This window comes from Pteronotus mesoamericanus, unplaced genomic scaffold (assembly GCF_021234165.1).
Source record: "Pteronotus mesoamericanus isolate MK-2021 breed Mesoamerican mustached bat unplaced genomic scaffold, CSHL_Meso_final scaffold_85, whole genome shotgun sequence".
Classification (NCBI taxonomy): Eukaryota; Metazoa; Chordata; class Mammalia; order Chiroptera; family Mormoopidae; genus Pteronotus; species Pteronotus mesoamericanus.
The window spans coordinates 17,415,894-17,431,928 of NW_026555329.1; positions in this window are offsets into that span (position 1 = coordinate 17,415,894).

A 16,035-nucleotide genomic window follows, 5' to 3' on the forward strand; every position below is an offset into this window, starting at 1 on the left:
ACAATCATCTGGGACATTGTATTTGGAGGAAAAACCTGGTGCTTGAATCCCACCTGAAGAGTTGTGATTTGATGGAAAGTGGGACCAGTCACAAGTAGTTTCAAAAGCTCCCCAGGTGAATTCTAACATGCAGTTGATACTTGAACTTCAAATGTATTGATGGCTGTGTCCCGCACCCAAGATTGTGATTTAATTGGTCTGAGATGCGACTTGAACTTTGGAATTTTAAAAAGATCTGTGCTCTGCTCCCCACCCCACCCCCAGGAGAATCTAATATGCAGACGCATTTAGGAACCTCTTCTCCGGTGATTCTCAAACTCTGGCCAGTATCAGAATCATCTCAAGAACTTGATAAAAATACAGAAGCCCATCCCTATTCTACTTCAACAGGTCCCAGCCTCTGCGGCTCTCAAACCTGAGTGCATGCCAAAATCATCTGGAGAGCTTGTTTAAGTGACAGTGTCCTTGATACAAACCCAGAGATATTGATTCATTAGGTCAGGGAGGAGTCAGAAATCTGCATTTTTCATCTTACGGGTGACGTCATTGCTACTGGTTTGGGGATCACGAGAAAATGGGATTTTCTCCCAGGGGACCTTGGCCAATAAAGTGAGGCATTTTCTGTTGTCCCATTGAGGGTAATGGGAGAGTGCTATTAGCTTCTAGTAGGCAGAGGCCTGGAGTGCTGTCAAACATCCTAAAATGCCCAGGCCAGCTCCCTAAAAATCCAGTGCAAAATGTTGGTGGTGCTAAGGTTGAGAATCCCTGCTCTAGTCTAGACTTTAGAGAGATGTTTAGACCATGCTGAACCAGAAAATGTGAATATAGATTTGGAGCAAAAAACTAGAACTCTTAAATTAGTATCATCTTTAAAGTTGAGATATAGGACCAACTTCATGGTTTAATTATACATATATCTTATAAAACATTGTGATTTCTATTTCAAAACTTTGTTCTTTAGCAAAATTTTCCTCTAGTATGAATCATTATTATAGCATTTGGATGTCTTCCAGAGGGATCAAAATACTCTATAAGTTTTCCCTGAAACTCTGTATGTAAAAATCTAAACTTACCAAAGAAACGGTTAGAAGGTAATTACTCTTTTATAGAAGTACAGAACAGAGGACGTCATGAAAAAAACAGAGCTTGTAGTGTGCTTTAAATGAGGTCTAAATTACTTTGAAAATATTTATTTAAAAAAATCTTAGCAAGGAGCAGTTTATTAATATAAAGAAAGGTTATCGTGAAATTAAAAGGTATATAAACTATTTTTATTCTGTTACATATTCCAGGGGCAGCTAAGATTTTGTATAAATTAAGCATTATTGGTTCCATCAATACAAGTTTTGTCAAATCTAAGCATTATATGGTTCCATGGTTATATGATTCCATTCTTGGGGTATCTTATAAATTCTGGGAATAGAATCATAGCTGTGTAACTTGTGACTTGAACATCTATTTGGTAACCAGTGTTTGCATTCGAATGTAAGGTGATTACGCAGATCAATGATCCAGCAACAAGGTTTCTGCTCTCCCAGCCCCGTTCTCTGAAATGACACAAGACCAGGAATCAGAATTGGGCCCCCTGCCCAGAGACCTTAGAAGAATAACAGGACCTCTTTAGGTCTCTATTTCATCATCAGTAAAAATCAAGGTATTGAATTATTTGATCTCTATGGCTCATTTCTTTCCAAAGTTCCATGTTCCCATGATTCTGCTTATAGTGCTAAGTCAGTCGTGCATGCAAAGTGATGAATATTTAAATAATTGCTCACAAGCTGAACATTTTAACACTGTCAAGAGGACAGAATCACATGGAAGGGCAGCACTTTCGTCTCTGGTTACATGCTGGATGTAATTATACCTTAAATGACTTAATAAAGGATGTTGGTGTCCTCCTTTGCCAGGGCTCGTCCTTGGGCTGTACATGCTCTGTATGTAAGGGCTACTTACCTGTCCTACGCAAATAGGCTCAAACCCTGTTGGTCCCTCACCCTGAGCTAGTCACCTGGTCTACCTGGTCTGAACTAGCCCCATTTGTGCTCCTGATCATGGGTGGTGACGTCTCACTTATTGTTCCTTTATATTCCCTGGGAAGTGTTACCCCAAGAATATAAAGAGATAATCATAAAAGTTATTTATGAAGAACTGTGATCTATAACCTTCTCCCCACATATATATATACTTGCTCAAAATATGCGTGTGTGTGTGTTCGCCAAATCTAGGCTATAGCAAGGGCTCTGTCACATACATGATTTGATGTTTTGCCAAAAAACCCCGCATGAGACATGACACATGATCCGTGATGCATAAACAGGCCCATTGGCATGATGAAGCTGCCAATCACCAGTTGCCAAGAGCTGCGGCCTTCTGAATCATCCAAATAGTTTCCATGGAGGTATGTTCAAGCTTAACCCAAAATATGATGCAGATTCGTTGCTCTACTTGCTCAGTCACTTTGAATGCAGTGCCACACAGTACCCATGCTCACTCAATGGTGTCTACAATCCCCACAGACTACTACAGTGAAGTCGTCATTGTTCATGCATTCGCATTCCAGTCCACTCTCTTTGGCTGCCAGGTTACATCGATATTTCACAAACTGTTCTTATTATATTAACAATAGCTGGGCTTTTTCCAGACAAACCACACCCACTCAGGCATCACATCTCACGCAGAGTTTTATTGGTGAAACATCAAATCACCTGGGTTACTCAGGCCCCCCCTGTAGCTCAGATTTGGCGCTCTGTGACTTCTGGCTTTTCCCAAAACTAAAATCACCTCTGAAAGGGAAGAGATTTCAGACCATTAATGTGATTCAGGAAAATACGACGGGGCAGCTGATGGCAATTGGGAGAACTGTGTGAGGTCCCAAGGTGCCTACTTTGAAGGAAACTGAGGCGTCCTTGTCCTATGTACAATGTTTCTTGTTTCTTCTTCAGTGAATGCCTCTATTTTTCATATTGCATGGCTGGATACCTTCTGAACACCTTCAGGACAGACCTTGTGTTTAACTTTTTTTTAAGTAGGCCATGAGGGTTGCAGGCTTTGCAGTCAGATAAACTTCAATTCAAATCTTGGTTTCAATATTTCTTAATTGTGGGACTTTGGACAAATCCTTTAACTTTGCAGTGCCTCTATTACTTTTTACAATAGGGATAATGAGAGTTGCTGCCTACAGGGATGTTAAGCTGTTGTGGGGACAGAAGAGAATGTGGGAGGCTCAGTGTTCACACCTAGTGAACACACAGTAAAGACTAACTCTCACAGTGTCCAGATAAAGTGTAAAATATTGTATGTCTCTCCTCTTTCTAGGCAGCCCCTGGTCCTTTTAATTCTTCTTTTAATTTTTTATTTAATTTATTGGGGTGAAATTGGTTAATAAAATTATATAGGTTTCAGGTATACAGCTCTATAATGTGTCATTTGTATATAGTATCGTGTGTTCACCACCCCAAGTCACGTGTCCTTCCATCACCATTTATCCTTCTTTACCCTCTTCTAGTTCCCCTCACCTCTCTTCCCCTTTGGTAATCACCATACTGTTGTTTGTCTGTGAGGTTTGTTTTTTGGTTTTTGGTTTTTGTTTTTCACTTAGTCACTTCACCTCCTTCATTAAGCCCCCCAACCCCACCCCTCTGACAGCTGTCAGTCTGTTCTCTGTACCCATGAGTCTGTTTCAACTTTGTTAGTTTATTTTGTTCATTAGATTCCACATATAGGTAAGTGAAAGCATATGTCATTTGTCTTTCTCTGACTGGCTTATTTAACTTAGCATAATACTCCCCAGGTCCAGCCATGCTGTCGCAAAAGATAAGATTTCCTTCTTCTCCAAAAGATAAAATTTCCTTCTTTTTTTAACTTTATTTTTATTGTTTACAATATTTCAGAGGTCCCCCTTTGCCCACCTCCACACAGTCCTCTCCCCCTTCCCTCAGGCCACCACTGCACTGTTGTCTGTGTCTATGGGTTATATATATATATACACGTTCTTTAGCTAGTCCCTTCCCCTTCCTTCATCCAGTCCCGCAACCCTCCCCTCTGACAGCTCTCAGACTGCTCTGTGTGTCCATGCCTCCATTTCTATTTTGTTCATCAGTTTATTTTGTTCATTAGATTCCACATGTAAGTGAGATCATACGGTATTTGTTTTTCTCTGACAGGTTTATTTCACTTAGCATATTAGTCTCCAGGTCCATCCATGCTGTTGCAAAAAGTAAGAGTTCCATTGTATAAATGTACCACACCGTTTTTATCCACTCATCTACGGATGGGGATTGGACTGATTCTAGATCTTGACTATTGTAAATAATGCTGTTACAAACATAACAGTGCATACATTCTTTTGAATTGGTATTTTGGTATTCTTAGGATATATTCCCAGAAGTGGGATTGCTGAGTCAAAAGACAGTTTCATTTTTAATTTTTTGAGGAAACACCATACTATTTCCCACAGTGGCTGCACCAGTCTGCATTCCCACCAACAGTGCACTAGGGTTCCCTTTTCTCCATGTCCTTGCCAGCACCTGTTGCTTGTTGATTTATTGATGATGGCCATTCTGACAGATGTGAGGTGATAGTTCCTTATGGTTTTATTTTGCAGTTTCCTGATGATTAGTGACATTGAGTATCTTTTCATACGTCTATTGGTCATCTGTATGTCCTCTTTGAAGAAGTGTCTATTCAGGTCTTTTGCCTATTTTTTGATTGGATTGTTTGTTTTTTTGGTGTTAAGTTTTATAGGCTTTTTATAGATTTTGGATATTCTCCCCTTATCAAATGCATCATTAGTTAATATGTTCTCCTGTTCAGTATGTTGTCTTTTCATTTTGTTGATGGTTTCTTTTGCTGTGCAAAAACTTTTTAGTTTTGTAGTTCCATTTGTTTGTTTTTTGCTTTTGTTTCCTTTGCCTAAGGAGATATATCAGAAAAAATTATTGCTACTAAAAATGTCCAAGATTTTACTGCCTATGTTTTCTTCTAGGATTTTTATGGTTTCAAGCCTAACATTTAAATCTTTAATCCATTTTGAGTTTATTCTTGTGTATAGTGTAAGGAGGTGGTTTAGTTATAACTTTTTGTACAAATCTGTTTGATTTTCCCAACACCATTTACTGAATAGACTATCTTTACCTCACTAAATTTTTAAAATTATTTTATAATTACAGATGACATACAATATTATATTAGTTTCAGGAGTACAACATAGTGATTAGACATTTATATACCTTATGAAGTGATTACCCTGATAAGTCTAGTACCCATCTGACAGCATACATAGTTATTACAATATTATTGACTATATTTCCTATGCTGTAATTTACATAAAAATATACTTTGGAAAGCAGAATCCATGAGTATTTATCCAACATTGATTACATTGTTTAATGTTTAAGGAGATTTACTGAGTCATAAGGATGTGGGACTTTTAAGACAACAAAACCCTGTCCTCAGTGGAGTTAAAGTGAAGATGCATGTGTAGGTCTCAGAAGTGAGGCAGTAAGAAATGTTTTGAGGGTGGCAAATACATTCTCGAAACAGGGTTGGTTTTGAGAGCATTGCTGGGGGAGAGAATGCTTTGTGGGGAAGATGAAATCAGGACTGGAACCATATCAGCGTGAGCCAAATCTAAAAACTAGATAACCCATCCGGAGGTAATGGGTGGTTGAGGCAAGACAGACAGACAGACAAACAAACTGAAGGTCCCCAACAAGGAGCATGTGATTCTGAGGTGAAGCACACGCCCTGTCCAGTGGCCCTGGCTCTAGAACAGGAGCTGGCCCCAGCAGGCAGCCCCACCTCCTTCTGCTGTGGACATGGGCAAAGAGGTGAACGACTGTGCAGAATTCCAGGAGTGTGGGAGACTCTGACTCTTTACTGTGAACTTTGTCTCGAGGCTCAGCTGAGACCCAGAGGCACACTATTAAAGGATGCCAACAGAGTAAAAGTTTGATCTGACACATCTATTGGGCAAACTCAATTATCTACACTTCAGAGTTAAAACAGAAGCTCAAGAACTGGGCCAGAGTTTCAGAGCAAGTTAAAATAAGGCAGAATGTTGGTAGCCCTCTCCCACCATTCACTCAGTACACTTTTTTCTCTGACAAGTGTGCCATTTAAGGTTGTGTTCCGTAGTTTAAGTGTCATAATTATCCATCTATTTTAGTGATGGCAAATAGCAGCAAAGACTGCTATTTCTCCACAAATTTTCCTCTCTTCCATCTCTCTATTGAGTTCTTTTCCAGTTCTTTGCAGTCTTATAGATACTGCGTGGGTGAAGAAATGTTAGTTCTAATAACCCCTGGCTGTCAATGAAATGAAATGGAAAGATATAATTAGGTGACATCTATTGGCAAGATTGCCTATTTGTCCAGGATGTACAGGGAGGGCAGTCACCTCCTGCCCTTAGAGGCAGCATGATTGTCAGGATATAAATAGCAGCTGGGCCCTTTCCCTTTGCTAGGATGCACTTTCTATATCTATTGATTATTTCAAGATAATTGTATGAATAAATTCCTCCACCCTCCCAATAAGGTGAGACAGGTTAGAGAACAATTTTCTTTGTTGTCAAATTACAGCTTTACAATAGAATTTGCAGCAAAAGGCTCCTGTTTGATATTTAGTCTTGCTTTCTGAGAATAAAACGTTAAATAAACCTGTATCCTTTGAAACCTGCTGGCAGAGTTCTGACATTCATTTGAGTTATGGAATCACAGAAGCATTTGGTTGTTTTAGAACCAACAAAGGACTTAAGCCAGTCACCTGGAAATTAATAAATGCTTCTCTGTATTTATCCATGACTCTCTGAAAATTGGTCTTACTTATCACCCTTTGAGGGTAGACAGGCCTCTGCCCTTGCTCTTTGGATTTAAGAAGATGCCACAAATAGAGGTTTTCACTGTGCGATGAATGAAGTGGAAATAGCGTTTTACCCATCAGCCCTCTCACTCACCCTCCCTCCGGTACTAATTGAGCAAGATATTAGTCTAGACAGTGTGGAGATAAAAGAGTGAACAAGATACTCAAGGACTTGAGCATTCACTAGGGAAAGAAAACACACCTGCTTAAGGCACTTGACAAAACCCTGGTTGACTTTCTTCTGGGGCTGGGAGAGAATTGGGTCCTTTGAACATAGTGAGGAACAAAGTTCTAGAAACTGAGTAAAAAATACCAAAGATTTTTTCTACTGCCTCTTTATTCTCTGTTCAAAATGATATCGAACAACTTTTAGGCCTCCACGTTTGGTTTTAGCTCTCTCTGTAAGGTTTTCTTTCAGATTTCTGAATAGCTCAGGACTTGGAAGTTGGGAATAGGAGGGAAGAAGAGGCACTGTAGTAGTGCCCCAGGGTGGAGATGTGAGGCTATGGGAACAGACCACCATAACACCTCACTTAGCCAGGTTCACTGGGAAGGTATCCCACTATACAGACAGACAACATAATTCTTAACCACAAGTGACTCTCCCAGGAATTTTGCCAACATTGCATGCCCATTTGTTGCATCATGCCAACATTTTCTTCTGGGAAAGATGCCAAACATTTTTACATGTGACTTTCTAAATAGATTATGGCCACAATTGCTTAATCCATTTGTTTTTCACAAGGGGAAAAAAGCTCATAAATGTCTGGTGACTGTCAAGAAGCATGTTTAGGCCCTTTTTTTTTTTTTGGCAATAAAGGAGTTTTCTGAACCAATGTCCTATGTAGCTTCTTTGTTCAAAGTGGGTTGCCCTCCACCCTCTGCTCGTATGCCACAAATTGTTAGCTATATGTTTAATGATTAGGATAGGTGCACAAACAATAACATAGGCAGCATGTGTCAGGGAAAAAAACTTATCTCTAGTGACATTTTGTTAAATGTGTATACAACCCCAGTTGAAGGTTTTTTCCTAAAGGCTCCTAATGGAGGCAAAGTTTGAAAAGCATCTGAATGTAAATACTTGGAGTGCACAGAATTCAAGCCCACAGATCGTTTTTACATGTCCTTCATGTGAATTTAGGGATTCATAGTGAACAAAAAACATGAGATCCAAGGTTTAAATATGTGGAACAATAAACAAAACCATTTTTATTTTTTAAAACTGAATAGTAAAGCTATATATACATGTGTAGTTAAAATAGCTAACTATTTAAATACATAGATATAATTTTTTGCATGTGATAAACCTCTGGCAAAATGAACCAGAAAAATCAGAGTTTAAAGCAATTGGAATTTCCATTAGTCTGCACAAGTTGTTACTAAACCATCGTGAGGTAGTTAAAGTGTCTGGAAATGTGTACATTTTAGAAATATGTTATTTGTTTGTTGTAGGAAACAGGCTTTTAATGGAGTAAAATTGTTCACTACTTTCTTACACTATGATCATGGTAGGAAGGGTTTTTTCTTGTCTAGAGATAGTGAGTTCATATAAATCCCACAGACAACTGTGTCCCGCCCCTTCCAGTTATGCTGTATGTATCTCTGAAGCTTTATTTTCCTCTATGTGTGAAGTAAGATTTCCCTCCTTTATCTCATACATCCTACTTATAAAATACAAAGTAAATTCCTGTATAGTTGACTGGCTGCGTGGCTCCAGGGTGAGCTACGTGTCCAAAGGATGGAGGGGTTTTTTCTTCTATTTCCTATTAACCACACAAACTATGTTTGCGGATTTTAATATCTGTGATCAAAGTACAAGCAAGGCTGTGATGGTATGTGTGTCTGTCCATGTACATATCCTGTTTTGAATTTTTAGAATCAGCTAAGTGTACTGGAATGATCGCTGTACTAATACTATTGCCTCACATTGTTTTTATATAACCTTCACTAAAAAGCATTATGTTGAGAGCATTGATTTTCAACTAGTGTGCTGCAGTAACTTTTAAAACATGTACTCCCTGACTACTTAGTCAGGGACACTGACCCCTTTTCCCTTAGACTATCAAATAAAATAATGACAACACAACAATATCCAGTGTGAATGAATCAAAATGACACCAATATTGTTTTGTCAGATCGGCAAAGTATAATATTTTTGGGTGGGCTGCAGAATGTTCGTAATTAGTTTATGTATGCCATGAGATGAAAAAGGTTGAAAATCGCTGGTTTAGAGTATTAGGAAGGTCAGGGTTCACGTGTCTTATCTGTTACCCAGGCTGCAATCCGTTCCATGGAGTGTGAGCCATTGAGAAAGAAATGGTGAAGTTTTATCCTAGATTTGAAAAGTGAAGGAAATCATACAGGGTCCAGCAGAAGCAAGGCCTGCTTGGGTATGGTTGGTAGGATAATATGGGTGTAATAATTTGTAATTTTAATTTGAACAATTCACCTAAAATGTCATATGGTGTGTTTGAGTGTGATATTGTTATGTTACAGAATTTCATGCTTATGATTTTGTAATAAAAGATTTTATAATCAATAGGGGGCATTATTTGTGCCAGACCCTGATATAAGGTAACTTCCTAGGAGGTTGTGAAGAAAGCTTATTAAAGGTTTGTCTGTGTTGGAGAGAAATAAACAGATGTTCAGACTTTTATCTTTTCTCAGATACAACCCTAGTCATATCCACTCTATATGGGTGTACTGGTCAGATTCATTTTTTTGGAAAATTATAGTTATATACAAAGCCACTCTATTTTTTAAAAAATACATATACATAACTTGTCCTGACAAGTTAAAAAATGGAAGGTATATGGCAGAAGAGGTTTCTTCAGTGATACACGTTCAGTTTCCACAGTGCTGCAGCTGGACACTTCCCGCTGCTGTCATTTCACATGTTGGTTCTATTGACACTTGCCACCAAGTCTTTTTCTTAAGTACCAGGGGTTTGGCTTGGAGGTTTTCCTAAATCAGTTTTCAGCTACCACTCATATTACATTATTAGAGGAGAAAAGAGTTCTACATTATTAAAGGAGGAGAAAAGAGTTCAGCTAATAAAATATTCTTTTTTTTAAATTTATTTTTTTATTGTTCAAATACATTTGTCTCCATTTTCCTGCCACCACTTTCCCCTGCCCCCCTCCCCCACTTCACTCTCTCAATCCTTCCCCACTTCGGCTTTGTCCATGGGTCCTTTATACATGCTCCTTGACTTGTCCCTTCCCTTCCCTTCCCTTTCTTCACCCCCTCCCCTTCCCTTTCCTCACCCCCTCCCCTTCCCTTTCCTCACCCCCTCCCCTTCCCTCTTGATTCTGTTGGTTTCTTTTTTCTTTCAATGTTGCTGGATATATTTTCCTTGCTTTTTTGTTTCTCACTTATAGGTGAGATCATATGGCATTTGTCTTTCGCCCCCTGGCTTATTTCACTTAACATAATGCTCTCCAGTTCCATCCATGCTCTCACGAAGGGTAGTAGCTCTTTTTCTTTCTTTCTGCTGTGTAGTATTCCATTGTGTAAATGTACCATAGTTTTTTGATCCACTCATTTACTGATGGGCACTTAGCTTAATTTCAGGACTTGGCTTTTGTAAATTGTGCTGCTACGAACACTGAGGTGCATAGGTTCTTTTGAATTGGTGTTTTGGAATTCTTAGGGTATAATCCCAGAAGTGGAATTGCTAGGTCAAAAGGCAGTTCCATTTTTAGCTTTTTGAGGAAATTCCAAACTGTTTTCCACAGTGGCTACACCAGTCTGCATTCCCACCAGCAGTGTACTAGGGTTCCCTTTTCTCCACAGCCTTGCCAGCACCTGTTGTTTGTTGATCTGTTTATGATGGCCATTCTAACTGGTGTGGAGTGGTATTCTCATTGTGGTTTTAATTTGCATTTCTCTGATGGCAAGTGATCCTGAGCATCCTTTCATATGTCTCTGAAATATCAGAAGCAGAAATCAGGAAAAAAAATCCCATTTGCTAAAGCAGCAAGAAAAATCAAGTACCTAGGAATAAATTTATCCAAGGAGGTAAAAGACCTGTATGCAGAAAACTATACAACACTGATGAAAGAAATTCAGGAAGACACAAATAAATGGAAGCATATACTGTGTTCATGGATTGGAAGAATTAACATCATCAAAATGTCCACACTACCCAAAGCAATTTATAGATTCAATGCAGTACTTATTAAAATACCAATGACGTATTTCACAGACATAGAAGAGACATTATGAAAATTTATATGGATCCATAAACAACCCTGAATAGCTGCAACAATTTTGAGAAAGAAAAACAAAGCAGGAGGGATCACAATACCGGACATAAAACTATATTACAAGGCCAGTGTAATAAAAACAGTCTGGTACTGGCAAAAGAACAGATACATAGATCAGTGGAACAGAATAGAAAGCCCAGAAATAAACCCATGTCTCTATGGTCAACTGATATTTGACAAAGGGGGCAGGAGCATAAATTGGAGTAAAAATAGCCTCTTCAACAAATGGTGTTGGGAGAGCTGGACAGCTACATGCAGAAAATTGAAATCTGACCATCAGCTGACACCATACACAAAAATAAACTAAAGATGGATAAAAGACTTAAATATAAGTCATGATACCATAGAAGTCCTAGAGGAGAACATTGGCAGGAAACTCTCAGATATCCCACGCAGCAATTTTTTCACTGATATGTCTCCTAAAGCAAGGGACATGAAGGTAAGAATAAACAAATGGAACCTCATCAAAATAAGACGCTTCTGCAGGGCAAAAGAAAACATCAGCAAAATGAAAAGAGAACCAACTGTATGGGAAAATACATTTGCCAATGATACAGCAGATAGGGGTTTGATCTCCAAAATATATAAAGAAGTCACATGACTTTACTCCTCAAGAAGACAAACAATCCAATTAAAAAATGGGCAAAGGACCTGAACAGACACTTCTCCAAGGAAGAGATAAAACATTCTTTAAATATATCCATCCAATGAATCTCTCTCTCTCAATTTTCCTTAAAGATTTGACTTTCCTTTCATGCCATAATCTGAATATATTAAGCCTAAAATGTGAACTTCTTACTAAACATTTATATTTATTAAACCTAAACAAAACATTTGTCAGATATTTTAACATTTTAAATGTTTTATGTCCCACGTTCATGCAGAAATCACGTACTAATATTTTGTGTGTGTGTGTTAATTTAAAAAAAAACAATGTAAGCAAGCTTTTCAGGATTACCAATTCAATTTAAATAGCCATCATCTGGACAGGAAAATAGCTTTTCTACCTCATCTGGACTGTTGGTAAAGCACTATCAGTGTATGTAGGAACAGCCACATCTGTCACTGAATGCCCCATCTTTCCATTGGTTATTCACTGCTGGTTCTTCTCTAAGACCTAGTTCAAGGCAAACAAGTATCAGATGTAAGAGAGAAACACACAAATGGAACACCTGGAAGAGACTTGGAACGTAGTTAATGAGCTATGAGACCTTGGGCTAGCCATTCAATCTCTATTTGTTTTTGTCCCATATCCTACCTGGTAACCTTAGAGATTTACTGTGAGTAATAAATGAGACAAGATTTTGAAATAGATATTCAGAGAAACTCCTCCTGATACCACCTCTCCAAAAGCTGGATGAAATATTATTTCAATCTTTTTATTAATGTATAGTATAAATCAGTGATTGCTCTGGAGGCTTGAAACTGTAAAAAACTTTAGCCATATATGTCAGTGCAAGGGGTAAGAACATAGCTTGGTTCTTAGCTGAGTGGAGCAGTCAAGACCGGAAACCTACCCCCCAACATACACCCCAGAATCTAAGATCTCACAAAGAAACCCTCTCTTAGTGAATTAGAGGGATGGGGACACACACACACACACACACACACACACACACCAGCCCCAGAAATAAGGAGACAGCTAAGATGTGCATTAAAGCTAAATGAAATGGAAAAAAGAAATTTCCCCTAAGAATTTCTAACCTTTGAAGATTTGAGACCTGAATTCATACAATCTGCAAGGATTGAATAATGCAAACAACTTAGTCTCAGGCCCTTGACAGAGTAAACATAAATTTTCTTTGAAAAATACACTTTAAGCCCAGGCCTCAAAGCCTCACAGATAAAGTTTCTAGAACCATGAACTCAAAATTACAAATCAATAAATACACGTGAGAAATAAAACTACCATGAACAAGAATCAACAAAATACTTAGTCTGACTTCAAAATACTGAAAATATTCAAATAATGAGATGCAGAACATATTATGAATTAAAGGAGAAAGAAAGAAAACAAAATGCAAGTTAGATGATAGTGAAATAATATACTCCAAATACGGAAAGTAAATAGGTGTCCACATGGAAATCTGTACCCCTTTAATAGCTACTGGAGAAAAAGGGTAAAATAATATTTTAGATGAACACCACTGGGAGTATTTTAAACCAAGAGAATCTTGGTAAAGGAATACTTGAAGAATGTTCTGCAGAGAGAAGGAAAGTAATATCAACATATATGTTGAAAATGGGATAATTAAAATGCAATGTTCTAGAGTCTTTGAAATATTCAGAAAAATGTTAACTGCATAAACTTTTTAAAATGTAATTGTTATAAATGCACATTTAAATTTCTAGAGTAACTCCCAAAAATAATAAAACTAGAGTAAAATTTCCAAACTAGAGGAAGAAAAAACTTGGTGAGGAAAAACACCTCCCAATCTGAAAGAAGGCTAGAAAAAAAGAGAGAAGCACATACAGAGAAGTGGAACAAATGCTACAAAATAAGAGATTACAAATGAGTGTAACATCAGTCATCACAATCAATGCAAACAGACTAGGGTTCCAGCTAAAAACAAAGATTTTTAGAATATTTTTAAATTAACTATATACTGTCTCCCAGTATATATTAAAAAATAAAATAAGGGCACAGGATGGTAGTGAATAACAAGATGGGACAATAGATACCAGGCAAATATTAACCAAAGAAAAGTTGATGCTAACGTGATACCAAACAAAATAGACTTTAAGATAAAAGCACATCTAAGATAAAGAGGGTCACAGATATGTACAATTTTTAATTTATCAAAAAGTGATAATTCTGAAGTTGTATGTACCTAAAACATAGCTATAAAATACAGAAAGTAAAACAGGGGAAAATTACAAGGATAAATCCACCAACACAGTGAGAGATTATATCACACCAATTTCAGTAACTTATTTAAAAGGGAAGCAAAAAAAAAATCACTAAGGATGAGGAAAATTTGAACAATAGAATTAAAAAACTTGACCTAATGTGCGTATGTAGAATGCTGAGCTCACTATTAGAGAGTACACATTATTTTCAAGCACACGTGGATTATTTTTTAAATACATTATCAACTGAACATAGAGCAACTCTCGCCTAATTTCAAAAACCTGTATCATATATATTCCAATCTCTGACCTCAAGAAAATTAGATAATAATTACCAAAGGGGGAATTTAAAAAAGAATATGCATTTGAAATTTAAACTGTGCTTTAATTTGTGCTTAAAAGAACCTCACAGAAATTTCAAATACTCAAAACCAAATGCGAATGAAAAACTATATATAAAAACTTCCAAGATGTAACTAAGGCATCTTTATATTAGGAGAGTCTTTTTTTCCTATAGCTATAAAATAAAACCTGAACATCAAAAAGGTGCTATAACTACCCGGGCTGCAGAAATCAAGAGGAAGTTATTGTGGGCAGCGATAATGAAATACTGTGCTGTAGTAAAAATGAACTCCAGCTGTATGCACCAACATAAATGAATTTCAGAAAAAAATAATTTGGAGCAATTGCAGAAGAATACAGAAGTGTAGTTCCATTCATTTGAAGTTCAAAAATAGGCAAATCTAAATAACATATTATTTAGAAACACATGCATGTGATTAAAATATGAAGAAAAGGAATGGAGAGATTATCCCAAAATTTAGGGTGGTGATTGCCTCTTGGAAGGAAAAAGAAGCATGCTATCATGAAGGGACACACAGTAGCCTTTGAAAATATTGGTAATGTTCTATTTCTTAAGCTGGCTGATGAGCACAAGGTTGTTTCTTTATTTTTATATATATTTTTAAATTTTTATTTTTTCTTATATTTTTCCATTACCACTTATCTCTCTTATATCCTCTTCCAACTCTGCCTTCTCCCTTTCCCCACAGTCACCACACCGTTTGCCCGTATTTTCATATTTTATACAGTTCTACACCTTTACTCTCAATTATATACTCACAATAAAATATTAAATTAAAAACAATGATTTTTACACTAGGTACTTGGTTTAGCTTTTATAAAAACTCTAATGAAGTAGTTTAATATTTTTTTCTTGTCATAGTCTAGTAACTTCCACTGTCTCCTTGGGCTAGAAAATTAGAAATTTTGAACCATCCTCCAAAAAAGATTAAATTGAATAATGTCAATTGAGCTGTTGTTAAGTTTTAATTTTTGACATACATGTATATAAACACATTTACAAAATTTAAGATGACACATGAAAGAGTTTAATATGTGCATACCTATGCAAATACGAGGTAATATATGTATGGTGATATTTTAAGGTACAGATAGAGTTCCTGTTTTTAGAGCAAGTAGAATGTGGCTAAAGATCAAATTTAGATGATTACCTTCTAAAATCTCAGGTGAACCTATTTCATTTTGTGTTTATTTTCGTTTTTGTTTTGGCACGGCCAAGGCAAGATGGTTGAGAAGAGCAAAGATGGTAGTATAGTATCACATGTCTTTGCAGAATAAGTTAGAGATTCCTGTTATGTGACATAAATGCTGAAGGAGAAGAGAAACAGTTTTCACCAAAAGAAACTAGGTAGTTAAAGCACATCTCATTAAGCTAGAGAGTCAAAAGTTCACCTACCTTATATCTGCTCCCTCCCCATTCCTACCAAAAATATGATTTATCAGGCTGGGTGTGTAGGAGTTCAGGAGATCATTTCAGGAAGAAACACCAAACTTTGGTAACTATTGATGCATCCAACATGGTACTCAACATATTTAACAATCAGTGTGGTACATGATTAATCAGGAAAAAATGCTGGCCTTTAGGCTATATCAGTGCATTCTAATATGAAGACTGAAGTTTCTCACCCTGGCCAGTGTGGCTTAGTTGGTTGGAGTGCGGTCCCACGGACCAAAAAGTTGTGGGTTCAGTTCCTGA